The following is a 12,264-nucleotide window of genomic DNA, read 5'->3' as shown; positions in this document are numbered from 1 at the left end:
CTCACAGAGCTTTGCCTTGTCAAGTCCAGCACCTAGGAACCTTCCTCAGACAGAGCCCTGAGCGACCACCTCCTATGGGGAATTCACTAACAGGCAGCTTCAGGGTGGATATGTCTTTCAGTAATCTAGATGTGTCCCATCCTCACTTCATAGTTTGCCACGAACACAACCATGTTAGGGTTAGGCGAATCATACATTGCCCCAGTCATATCTCAAGGATTCAGGGTTGATGATGAGTCCTTGCGGATTTCCAGGCATGTCCTCTTTCTCCCCGTTAGCTCCACACCATATGAGGGTGTCAAATCTGCTCCCCCCCCCACCCCCAACTCGTCAGCCATCTGTATTATGAATATTCCACCTTGACGAGGTCCGGCCAGTCCCCGTTTATTGCCACAGCCGTTCTCTACCTCGTCTAGCGAGGGATCCTCAGAATTCAAACTTTATTTTAGGACAACACCCCCCACCCCTCCAACAATATTTTTTAGGAGTTGGGCCCCATCACTAACATTACTGGAAGTTGGGATTTAGCATCTTTGACGACCATTTTAAACCGAGGTGTTATCTGACAACTAATTTTCGCAACAGCAAACAACATTAACAGTGTTTTGTACATTTTAAGATTTGTGAGTTGTAAATATGGCCCAAAACCACAGAACTCGTGCAACACCCTTTGATGGGAACCTTTGTTTTGAGTGAAACCCGCAACAAGGTCAGTGCATGCCCCCCCCCCATCTTTCAGGACCCCTTCTAGTATCCTACAGCCTGATCCAGCGAACAAGCAGATTGTTGAGAGACATGCCAACCACATCATTCGTGTGCAAGGTCTTTTCTCTGATGATACAACTCAATCAAATGAAATTTCCACTGCCATATATTTATTTTGTATTATCCTACAAAAGCAGGATAGATGCCATGGACCCTGGTTCAAGCAATGAAAAAGGCCTCCTTGACTAGAGCTCTGATGGGAATACACAGCATCTATTGGGGTTAAGTGGGCAGGATTTACATTAAAGCTAATGCAAGGAAGATACTTGACAGCACTATTACAAATGAGCAGGAGATTGTGCAAAACTGCTCCAAGTGTCCAAAGAAAAGCATTGTTATCATGGGAAGTACTATGACAAACGGTAAAATGTAATTTTGCCGAATGCTCTCAAGACTCCTGCATTACAGCAGATTTGCAGAATCCAAACTGCTGCTGGCATTTGTGCGTACGAAAACGGACGATCAGGCTGTTTCTGACCACAAAAATGCTTACACAAATTGCGATTTGGTAACACGTTACCGAATCTCATTTTGTGTTTGCAATTTGTTATTTGGAAGGGACATGTTTAGGGCTTCCCTTCCAAAAAAATCTGAATGGGATGCATGAATGTTCTGCAACTGAATTCATATTTTAGAGACTCCTTAATGGAGGTGGTAACCCATTCGCAAATGAGATGGGGCTTGCCCTTTGAGAATGGAAAACAAATATTTTTTAACTGCAGGCAGTGGCCCACTATTAAAAAGTGAAAGCAAAGTTTCATTTTTTCGGGACGTGGCTTGGACGCCGAGCGTGGTGGACGCGGCTTAGTTGAGCTCCGTCCCGCCGGCCAGTTATCCGTCGATCTATCCTGCTCCCCTCACCCAGCAGTGACCCCGAGGGTGGAGTTCTGCAGCGGAGATCAGCGGGCCCTCGTCGGCCACTTTTTGGCCGGTTTTGAGCCCCGGGGGCCGAGTGCCAGCGGATAGACACGGTACGACCTACGAGGCCTGCAGCAGCCGGGGCGCTCGAGTTTGGCGACCCCGGATAGTAGCGTGAAGTGGCACCAGGGGCACGGACGGCGAACGGCGGACCCGTAGCGACAGGAGGTCGCGTCTGGACTGGTGTTGCCTGGAGGCGTTGGCGGACCTGTGGCGACAGGAGGTCATGTCTGGACTGGTGTTGCCTGGAGGCGTCCGGGCTTCCCGCCGGCGGCTCTTTGAGAAGGAACGGAGTGGTGCGGCCTGGTCCGAGTGCGGGGGCAGCATAGCCAGCGTTGGGCCCTTCCCGTAGCCCTCCCACTGGATCCTGTAGTGGGTCTCCCGGAGACGGAGCGAGTGGTGTGCTGGGGAACCCGCTGAGACCCTGGCAGTGTCGACAGTCGGGAGGGAGGCCTAAACAGACAACTGCAGCCGGGGACCTCGATATTCGCGAGTCCCGGCGGTGAACTTGGGGAGTGGCCGGGGGCCTGGCCCTGGTGGAAGCTGACTGGGAGTCATCGCGGGGCACCTGAGGCCCGGACCACGGCCGAGTGGAGCGCAAGGGATCTGGCCTCCCCTGACTCAAGGTATGCGCATGAATGACCCTGGGCCCCCCTGATATGACTGTAGACTGGCTCCCCACCCGAAAGGGGATTGCGGATATTGGAGGCTAGTGGAGGTGGTCAGGGGGCCCGGTTGTCCGCGTGGCTGCTGATGAAGTAGTGCTTTGGAGGGGCCGGCCTGGGACTGTCGACATAGCAGTGGGGTGCCCTGCCGGACGACTCGGCGGTCAGATTGGGCCGCGGGGACCCATAGGTGGAGTCGTGGGCAACGATACGGAGGATTTGTGGCAGGCTTAGACACCGAAGCAGCCGGGCAGCTATGACCCGTGGAGCAGGTGGTGGGGGAGGCCCCAAGCACGGACCGATTGACAAGTTCACGGGGCCTGGGGGCAGCGCGGGGTCCTCTGGTGGACCTCAGGCGGCTGGGCTGGGCCGGACAATGCGGCACTAATGGCGACCATTACTCAGTCCCGGGATGTGTTGGACGCAAAGATTGGGGCGGTGGGGTCGGATGTTACACTGCTGCGCCAGGATCTGCGGAACGCGGTCTCCCGCATCACTAAGGCCGAGACGCGCATCTCCGGAGCAGAAGACGACATTGTGACTCTTAAACGCAAAGTGGCCAGCCTGGAATCTGTCCAAAAGGGATTGGCGCTCCGTGTGGAGGATGCAGAGGGGCGCGCCAGGTGCAACAACCTCCGCTTTGTTGGACTGCCCGAGGGCTGTGAGAAGGGTGACATGGAGGGCTTCCTAGGGCGGTGGTTCGAGAGCTGGATGCCGCCAGATGCTCTATCCAGGGCCCTAATGCAAAAACCGCCGGAGGGGGCACGGCCGCATCCGGTGATCGCTAAGCTCCTCAATTACCATGATAGGGATGTGATCCTGAAACAGGCCAGAGCGAAAGAACCACTGTGGTATGAAAATCACACTATCCTGATCTTCCTGGATTATACCCGTATGGTGCAACAACAACGCCAGTCTTTTACTGCGGCCAAGGCCCGGCTGCGTGACTTGAAAATACAGTACGCCCTTCTATATCCGGCCCGCTTGCGGGTTGTGTTTCAATCCCGCACCCACTTCTTTGACTCCCCGGAGGAGGTGTTTTCGTGGACAGATGAAATCAGGCCGGTGAGGGTACACACACCCCCGGGGCGGGACTCAGACTCCTCGCATAATGAGGCACGGGCGAGGTCCTCTAGAGACGCTCGGAGCAAAGACAATTGGAGGTCCAGATCACGGCAACAATCGGTGTCAGGTGGGGCGTGGCTTGGCAGCCGATGGAGGTAGACGCGTGAGCGCTGAGCTCCGCCGTGGCCTCCTCCATTAATCCTGGCGCTGGTGATCCTGATGGCCTTGGTGCCCTAAGTTTGCCCGCATCTCCTCCTGTGTGCCCTGGGGCCTGACCGGAGGCGGCGGGGACGGATCCCTGACCGCGCAGCACCCGCGCCGCGCCCGGTGATCAGTGGGCGGCGCCGGCCATCTTGCGGCCTTGGCGCTCGGCCGCATCCCCGGCCTCGAGTGCTCCGGGGGCCGGCCCGCGGCGGTACCTAGCCGGCCACCACGAGACCCGGAACCCAGGATCTTTGGGCCCGCCGCGGCGGCGGACCTCAGACTACATCACAGCGGAGCATCAGCGGGAGCACGGCGGGGCCACCTACAGGTGAGCGGCCCTGATACCGCCCCGGCCTGGGGTGGGCCTGCTGCTGGCCGGACAGGGAGCGTGTGGCTGGGCTTGGACTTGGGCCTCTCTCCGCGCGGCCTACCGGGGTCGCAGCTGCCCGGCGCTGGCCTTGCCGGCCTGACTCTGGGGGTTTCCATTGTGCGCCAACTGTGAGACGCGGGCTTGGGGTGCAGACCAGCCCTGCGCGACCCGAGATTGAGCTGGGTCCGGACCCTGTGCAGCCGACCTGAGTGGAGGTGGTCCCGCGCTGCTCCCTGGCCGTCTACTGTCGAGGGACTCTGCCACCGCCGGGGAGCCTAGTGGCCTGGCTCTGTGGGCCCCCCGGGGGAACCGCTTCTTGGCGCCCGGGCGCGCCTTTTTCCTGCCCCTGCCTCATTGGCGTCCTGGAGAGCCGCCCCTGTCGCCAGTCTGGGCTGGTGGCCTTGTACTCTGCTTGTGGACTTTGGGGAGCAGTGCACTCAGAGGTGCTCCGTGTGCTAAGTGGACCGCGAGGCGGCGAGTGGGACCCGGGCGCCGCAGGAGAGCCTCTGGTTTCGGGGGCCGGCGGACCCTGGGGACACGCCGTGCGGCGGACGACCCCGAGGATTGCGGCCTGGCGTGTTGGACGCAGGTGAAGGCGCCGACCCTGTTGCTGCGAGGGCGAGACGTGACCACCCCCATGGGGAAGCGCCCCCTGAAGCCCCCGCCGGAAGCTGCTGGGGGGCCGGCGGATGATCGGGGCCCCAATCTGGACGCCATCCCGGCGGCGGGCCTACCGCAAAGCCAACTGGAGCAGATCCTGAAGGCCATCGCTGACACCAGGGAGGCCCTACATCATGACATCGGGCAGGTGTCCACGAGCCTGGGCCTCTTGCGTGCAGACCACGGCAAGTTGGCGGATCGGGTCAAGGAGACCGAGACCCGGATCGCCGTGCTGGAACCTTCGTCGAAGGCGGCGGACGCCCTGCTGGGGGAGCTGCAGCAGAGGGTGCACATACTGGAACAGCGAGCGGAGGATGCGGAGGGGCGCAACCGCTGCAATAACGTTCGCGTGGTGGGCCTGCCGGAGAAAATTGAGGGAACCGACATGTTGGGCTATTTGGAGGCCTGGCTGCGAGATGTGGTTGTTCCGGAAGGGCTCTCGCCGTTTTACACCTTGGAGCGTGCTCACCGCGTGCCGGCTCGTCCCCCAGCTGAAGGCCGGCCTCCCCGCCCGGTGGTGGCGCGGTTGCTGCATTACAGGGACCGGGACCTCATTCTGCAGAGGGCGCGAGCTCTGGGACCCTATCGAGTGGACAATGCCCAGGTATCCATATACCCTGATTATTCCTTGGAAGTCCAGAGGCAGCGGTCGACTTTTTTGGCGGTCAAGAGGGCGCTTCGGGAGGAGGGCATCCGCTACTCTCTCCTGTTCCCAGCCCGCCTACGGATCATGCTAGATGGCAAATCTTCCTTCTACGACACTCCCGACGACGTTTGGAACTGGCTGGAGCTTTACAAGACCGGCGCGGATGCTCCTCATGCGGCCGGGGAGCGGCGGCGGGCGCCGCCTCGGCCCAGGCGGGGTAGGAGGCGCAAGAAACGACCGCCAAAAGTTCGGACACCCACGGTCTCACAGACTGAGCTGGAGCGTAGGGATGCCCTCCGGGCGGTCTCTGACATCTCCCAGACATTGGACTCCGCAACGGCTATGGAGTCGGGATCTCGTGGTGGCACCGATGGGGGGTCCTCGGAGGAGTCGGTGACTGGAGACCCCGCGCCACCCCATGTCACGCCTGGAACTGCAGATGGTCTGCTGGACGAATGAGGCTACTGTTCCCCTGCTGTGGTATCGTATAACCTGATGAGCTCCTGACTGGGGCTTGGGGCTGTGATGGCGTTGACCTGTTGGGCCTGGAACTGATGTTGGGCGGCCAACCTCTGTGGTGATGGTCGCCTTCCTTATGGAGGGGATGCGGGACACTTGGGGCATGAGGGGGAGGCCTAACTGGCTTGAAAGAGTGAGCTGTTTGCGGTCTGCTGAGGAAGGCGACAGGCCACCCCCTCTTCTCCCACACCTACTGTGGGACTCTGGTAGTTGCCAGAGACTGTTACTGTTGGGACTTGCTCATTTGGATGGGTTTCTGCTGTTGGGGACCTATTCTGGGGAGGGGTGGGACGTGGGGTTGTTGGGGATTGTCGGGGTTTGTTTCTTGGGGAGTAGCCAGTGCGCGTGCGAATGTTGCTTTCTTTGGGGTTGTGTTTGTCGTAAGGAATGGGGACCCTCCTTGAACTGAAGTGTGTGACCTGGAATGTGAGGGGCCTGCATTCCATGCTGAAACGCCACAGGGTTCATGCCCATCTTGTCCGCAGGGGGGTTCAGGTTGCCTTCCTGCAGGAAACCCACATTGATCTAACTGAGGGGCGGGCTCTGCAGCGCAGATGGCGGGGGCATATGTTTTATACCACCTACTCGTCCTTTGCACGGGGGGCTTTGATATGGGTCCGGGCGGGGGTTCCTTTCCAGCCTCTGGTAACGATAGTTGATCCCGAGGGGAGGTTTGTCGCTGTGCAGGGCCGCCTAGATGGGAGGGACGTGACGCTCTGCAGCGTATACGCCCCTAACGTAGACCAGCCTGCCTTCTTTGCGCGACTGTCTGGGAAGCTGGCGACTGTCCTGGCTGGTACGGTCCTGCTTGGGGGGGATTTTAACTCAGTGTTGGACGTGGAACTGGATCGCTCTCACCCGCCCCTAGCGCAGGCAGCGGCTCACAAGTTGGCGCAGAGTAGGAGAGCATGGCAGAGTAGCTGGGGCCTAGTCGATGCATGGAGGACCCACCACCCGACGGAAAGGGATTTCTCCTTTTACTTCCCCCCGCACGATCTGCATGTTCGTTTAGACAGCATTCTGTGTTCACTGGACGTCCAGAGCCTGGTCCGCCACAGTGAGTACTTGACCAGGACGGTGTCTGACCACAACCCTTGCCTGGTTACGATACAGTGGATGAGGCGACGCCAGGCTATCCCGACGTGGCGGTTGAATCCGCTGGCGCTGGAGGACCCGGCGTTTAAAGCCAGTGTGCGTGGCGGGGTGGAGGGATACTTTGACACTAATGTGGGCACGGCCTCCAGCCGGGCACTGGAATGGGACGCCTTTAAGGCGGTAGTTCGGGGCGTCTGTATTTCGGCTACTGCGGGTGTCCGTAAAACCCTACTGCAGGATGTAGAGCGCGGTGAGGACCGTTTGCGCGCCGAAGAGAGGCGCAGCCACGCGGACCCTGAGGCTCATGGAGCGGTCTCCGAGGCTCGAGAGGCAGTGGCGGCAGTGCTGGAAAAACTGCGCTGCTTTGATTATAAGGAGTTCCTGGTCCGGGCTCACGCCGAACGCGACAAAGTGGGTTCGCTACTGGCATGGTTGGCCAGTCCTGGAACCCGGGGCTCCCCTATAGTGGCGCTCGCCACTCCGGAGGGGCGCATGGTCTACACGCAATTGGACATTAACGACCAATTCCATCGGTATTACGAACATCTTTATAGGAGTAGGATGCCGGACCCCCCAGCGGAGTTGGAGGAGTTCCTGGTGGCGGCGCAGCTGCCCAGGCTCGATCCGGAGCACGCGAAACAGCTAGGCGGCGATATCTCCGTGGGAGAAATCGGGGTGGCCATCAAACATATGGCCCGCCGCAAGACTCCGGGTACGGATGGGCTCCCGATCGAATTTTATGTGGCCTACGCAGATGTGCTGGTTCCGCGACTGCAGGAGGTCTATCAAGAGGCCTGGAACTCGGGGTGTTTGCCGGCGTCTACACGCGAAGCCTTAGTGATACCCCTCCTAAAGCGAGACGGTGATGCGAGCTGCCGTTCAGCATACCGCCCGCTCTCCATGCTCACCACGGATTACAAGATCCTGAGCCGGATCCTCGCGACGCGGCTCCTCACCCACATGCGCTCCTTGGTGCATAGCGACCAGGCGGGCTTTATTCCTCAACGCACCACCGCCACTTGTGTGCGCCGGTTGCTCCGGATCATGGGAGGGGAGGCCGCTGACTTTCCGAGTGCCGCGGTCCTCTCGATTGACATCGAGAAAGCATTCGATAGCGTCGAGTGGTCGTACCTGCTCCGTGTCCTGGAGGCCTTTGGACTGGGCGAACGCTTTGTGAGATGGACTGCCTTGCTCTATGCCGCGGCCACGGCCCGGGTCAAGACGGGGTCCACCATTTCAGCCTCTTACACGGTGGGTAGGGGGACCCGACAGGGGTGCTCTCTATCCCCCTTGTTATTTGCACTGGCCATAGAGCCATTGGCTGCGCACGCCCGGCTGGGCCGAGCGTATGCAGGGCTCCCGCTGAGAGCCGACACCCACTACATCTCTCTCTATGCGGACGACTGTCTGTTGTTTCTGGCAGACACGGGCGACTCCCTGCGCGGGGCCGAACGGCTCCTGGCGGATTTTGGTCATCTTTCAGGGCTACGGGTCAACTGGGGGAAGTCTTGCCTCTTCCCGCTGACTCCGGGGGCCGGTGACGCCCAACCGGAGGGTGCCCTGCGATGGGAATACCATTGCCTCCCCTATCTGGGCACTTTCATCTACCACTCACCTGCGGTCCTCCTAGACGGTAACGTCAACAGGGCAATTCGGAATCTACAGGGTTGCATGGGTTTCTGGCGGACGCTGCCGCTCTCAGTCGCGGGTCGAGTCGCGTTGCTGAAGATGGTGGCACTTCCCCGACTGTTGTACCTGTTTCGCACACTGCCGGTCTGGATCCCCGCGTCAGTTTTCACCAGACTTCGCTCCCTGACGACGGGGTTCATCTGGGGTTCGGGTAGAAGACGGGTTGCGCTGACCACCTTGATGCGCCCCAGGGCGGACGGGGGCCTTGCTGCCCCGGATTTTGAGTGGTACTACCTGGCGGCTCAACTGCAGTGGCTCACCCAGGCGGTGGCTTTGGAGTTCCGCGGCCCGGACGATACGCCGGGCAAATTGTTCCCGAGACACTTCCTCTCCTTTATAGTCTTGGGCCAGAAACTGGACTTGACTCAGCTCACTATGGAGGAACGGACGATCCGCAGCTGTTGGCTTCGGGCCCACAAGCGCTCCGGTGCCGTTCGACCTTATGCCCCGGAAATTCCGCTCGGGATGTGCACAGCCTTCCCGCATGGCGGGGACTGGTCGACACTGGCGATTTGGGAGGAGCTTGGCCTGTTGATGGTCGGCGATCTCTACAAGGATGGCTCGCTGATTCCGTTTCAGGAGCTGCGAGACTCTTATGATCTACCGAGGGGTGGGTATTTACTACACGCTGCATTAGTGGCTGGTATTCGCCGCTACTGGAAATGTGGGCTCATTGAACCGCAGACATCGGAGTGCTGCCAATATGTAGTGACGGCCGCTGGCACCTACAAGGCTGTCACGTGCCTTTATCGACGGCTGTCGACTACTGCCCTGCGGCCCCTAGATGGGCTGCGAGCCAAGTGGGAGGGGGACATTGGGCGGTCTATTCCTGACACGGCATGGACGCAGCTACTGCGCAGGGCATGGAAGGGCACGAGGAACGCCAGGTTCCAATTGGTCCAGTTTTTTACCCTGCACCGGGCGTACCTGACGCCGACGAAAATCTCGCAATACTTTGAGGGTGCCTCTTCGCTTTGTCCCCGATGTGGAACCGCGGATGCGGACTTCGCCCATATGTTTTGGACTTGCATCAAGCTGGCGGGTTACTGGGAGGCGGTAATGTCCTGCCTGAATGCTGTCACGGACCGGCAGATCGCTCCTGACATGGGTACATGCCTTTTACTGTGGTTCCCGCATACCCCTCGCACGCGAGTTACCAGCAAATTCTGCGACCTGGGTTTGATACTGGCTAAACGTGAAATCTCCATGCACTGGAAATCTACTCAAGGCCCCAGCTACACGCGTTGGAAGACCACTCTAAAGCGCTGGGCAAAGGCGGAGAGTACATTGCGGCTGCGACAGGCTAGGAACCTAGATAATGACAAGGCGCTGGAGGTGGCCAGGGCGTGGGAGGCCTTAGTGGTGGCGCTCCAACAGCCGGATGGAGACCAGAGTGAGGATGAGGGAGGGACTCCTGGGTGAGGGCGCTGGGACCGGGATTTCTCGCACACACCTAGGCGCACGCACTACTGACTATTACTGATAACAGCCTTGGGGGTCTTGACACTCCGTTGACTGACACCATTTACCCTTTACTGTGGCCCCTGTCCGGGACGGGCGGGGATAACATGTTAATGACTGGAAAGGAAGAAAGCGGCACACTGGCTACGGGTGGGGGAGTGCAGGGTGGGGTGGGCACGTTGGGGACGGTTCTATAAAAAAGGTGTCTTGCTTGAGCTGAGCTGATTTGCCGCATCGTTCACTGATGCCTGAGATGCTTTTATACTGTACTGTCTCCTCAGCACTTGATCACCAATAAAAAATGTTTTTGCAAAAAAAAACAATCGGTGTCAGGTACGGCCTCCGAGAAAGAGTCGCGGGCGGCCGAGAAAGAGAAGAAGGGCACGTGAGCGCTCTGAGAGACATTTTGTTGATGTATTGCTTTAGCCTTCTATGATTAGGGGTTCCGCCGTGGGGTGTAAGTGAGCCCTGCACTTGCGGGGAGTGGAGTGTGTCTAAAGCGAATGAGGGTTCCAGTGGGCGAATGGGGGTGACTGAGGATGGGGGGGATATCTATGGGCGGGGAGGGGTCCTCTAGTAGTGGGTAGGTGGGTGTAGGTGTTTTGGGAGTTGGATAGGGTTATGGGGATCCGTTGGTGGGGAGGGACGTCGACCTCGAGTTGGGGGTGGAGATCCTGCTACACCACGACAGGTACTTCATTGTTTCTTGAGGTATGGGGTAGGGGGTGGGGATACGGGGGAATGTTTGATGTTGAGTTGAGGGGGGAATGCACGGTCCTGGCAATGTCACTGTGGGGGTGGAGGGTGCATGTAAGTGGCGAGCGTGATGGTCTCTTGATACAATGGGTCCTTGATGTCAAGTCCAGATGACGGGGCTGTTGGGCCCAGGGGCACACTTCGTGTCCTTAGTTGGAACGTAAGGGGAGTACTGGATAAGATCAAGCTGGGGGCAGTTCTGAAACAGGCTAAAAGAGCGGGGCAGATATAGTGATGCTGCAAGAAACACATCTACCGGGGACTAAAACACTATGCCTCCAGCGATATGGCTATACTCAGGTTTTCCATGCAGATTGTGCCAGGGGTTCCAGAGGGGTGGCCATTCTGGTGCATCGTAGGGTCCCGTATGTCCACTCCACCCACTGGCTAGATGCGCAGGGCCGATACATTTTTGTTCAGGGTACATTGGGGGAGGAATCTGTTGTGTTTGGCAGTGTGTATGCCCCGCCCCGTTGCAGTGGTCACTAGTAGAAAAGATATTTGCGATATGGGCTGACATTCCGAATGTGCTGGCTGTTATAGGTGGGGACTGGAATGATGTTGTTGATCAAGCACGCAATAGATGCAGGCTTGAGGGGGGGACGGTGGCAGCTGGTCATACTAAACTGAGTGATATGATTCGGAATCTGGGATGGATAGATACTTGGAGGCACATACATGGCGAACGGCGAGAATATACCTTCCTCTCTGCTGTTCATAAATCCTTCTCCAGACTGGACTATATATTTGTTCCCCTGGCTGCTCAAGGTAGGGTGGAGTCTGCGGACATATTGCCGCATGTGTTGTCGGACCACTCCCCGACGGCGGTGTCTATAGGCTTGGATCGGCTGCGGCAGCCTTTTCGCTGGCGCCTCTCGGTCTGGCACTTGCAACTGGGGGACTACCAAGCGCATATGAGGAAGGCCATAGCGCAGTACTTAGCCGAGAATGTCGGGACAGTGGCGACTGCGGCGATGCTCTGGGAGGCTATGAAGCCCACGCTTCGGGGCATTGACATTGCTTGGTGTGCGGCGGCTAGGAGGAGGCGTAGGGAGGCCCTGGATCTGGCCGAGGCCGGAATTAGGGAATTGGAGCAACGCAGTGGCCTTGGAGGGGAGGACCGGACGGTGGAGCAGTTGCTGCTTGCTCAGCAGTCTTATACCTCATAGTTACTGGATGAGGCGCGGCAGCTATGGCTGGCGACCCGCAGCAGGGTATATCAATGGGGGATAAGGCTGGGACAATGCTCCATAGGTTGTGTCAGGGTCAGTTCCAGGCTCAGACCCCCCCGAGTATCTTAGATGATTCCGGTTCCCTGATGACAGATCCCAAGTCGCTGGCGGAGGGCTTTGCGGCTTACTATGCTGACTTATATTCCCTGCACGAATGCATTTCTGCGGACCTAGTTGCTAAGTTTATAGCTGATTTGCCGCCACGAGCAGTTTCAGATG

The sequence above is a fragment of the Lissotriton helveticus genome, chromosome 6 (genome assembly GCF_964261635.1).
Source record: "Lissotriton helveticus chromosome 6, aLisHel1.1, whole genome shotgun sequence".
NCBI classification, from domain to species: domain Eukaryota; kingdom Metazoa; phylum Chordata; class Amphibia; order Caudata; family Salamandridae; genus Lissotriton; species Lissotriton helveticus.
The sequence above is the reverse complement of the archived record's forward strand: the minus strand, read 5'-3'. Positions refer to the sequence as shown.